The 1,242-nt window shown below is 42.4% G+C and overlaps 1 non-coding gene across 1 annotated transcript; it reads left to right on the top strand.

Annotated features, from left to right (window-relative positions):
- Nucleotides 1–682: 682 nt before the first annotated feature.
- On the top strand, nucleotides 683–754 carry trnae-uuc (transfer RNA glutamic acid (anticodon UUC)). The gene has a single exon. It is a non-coding gene; the product is annotated as a tRNA-Glu (tRNA).
- The last annotated feature ends 488 nt before the right edge of the window (nucleotides 755–1,242 follow it).

Here is a 1,242-nt window from a genome sequence, read left to right as displayed (position 1 = left end):
GTGTGGTGTGAAAAATAGGCGTCAGTCCTATTTCTAGCATGCACGCGTTTTCTGAAATGTGCGTGTCACGCAGGCAGTGTGTACGCTCTAACCTGTTACCATGGGAACCCAAATATAAACGGACACGGCAACACAGTTGACACACTCTCGCCACGCAGCCGGCGTGCAGGAGAACGTTACCTTGTCCCGTTTGTATACGAGTACGGAAAACTCTCCTGTCGGTTTATTTGTTATAATTTATGAATAAACATTGATTCCCATACCTTCATTATATCTTCATTTTAGATCAACAAAGGTCAGTTTGAAAGATTTTCATCAGATTTGGAGAGACTCATCCCGCTCCCAGTTTCCTGGTTAGCTCTCCACCAATCAGATGGGTCAGATCAGTTCCCGCCCCGCCGATTATACATGTCAATTCGGCCCAAATGAACGCCGACGGCACTGGACACACCGAACTGACTCGAGTCACCGACCTCGCCAGACTGTCAGACGAACGATTATCGGCTCGGTGTGTCTCAGGCTTTACATGCTGTCAGTCTGCTAACAGAACACTGCACACCTTTACAGATTTTAACCTTGTGTCGAGTTCATTTGCTAGTTTGAAATAGCAACATCCGTGGTCACTCATCACTCTCAGACTCTTATCCGTTGGGGATCCACGATGACTGAGTAAGAGCACGAGTCCCATATGGTCTAGCGGTTAGGATTCCTGGTTTTCACCCAGGTGGCCCGGGTTCAACTCCCGGTATGGGAATCAATAATATGATAAGCTGAGTTATGAGGATTGACTCAGACAGGTAAAAGATGTGAGTGGTTTCTTCATCTGCTGAAGACATATTAAACAATGGTAATGGTATTATAGCATCAAATAACTAATATAAACCAATTTCTGTTGTATGTTTAATAATGTTTTATTTAACCATGTAGGCCGTTTAGAACAAGTTCTCATTTGCAATGGCGAACAGGCCATGAAAAGCATAAACCTGCAAGACAACGTATAGTTTCACATTCAATACAAGAATACAGAATACAATAGGCTACATAAATGCTACATAAATGCTACATAAAGGCTATATAAAGGCTACATAAAGGCTACATAAAGGCTACATAGTGCAGATTAAGTAGGCATTACAAAGTCGGTGCGGTGTAAGTATGACGAAGGATATGCGAAAGTGATATAGTAATAACTCAATATACACGAAATGTAGTGAAGAGTTAATATACAGTCAGTGCAAATTGTGG

Source organism: Perca flavescens, chromosome 8 (assembly GCF_004354835.1).
Source record: "Perca flavescens isolate YP-PL-M2 chromosome 8, PFLA_1.0, whole genome shotgun sequence".
NCBI lineage: Eukaryota > Metazoa > Chordata > Actinopteri > Perciformes > Percidae > Perca > Perca flavescens.
The sequence above is the reverse complement of the archived record's forward strand: the minus strand, read 5'-3'. Positions and strand labels throughout refer to the sequence as shown.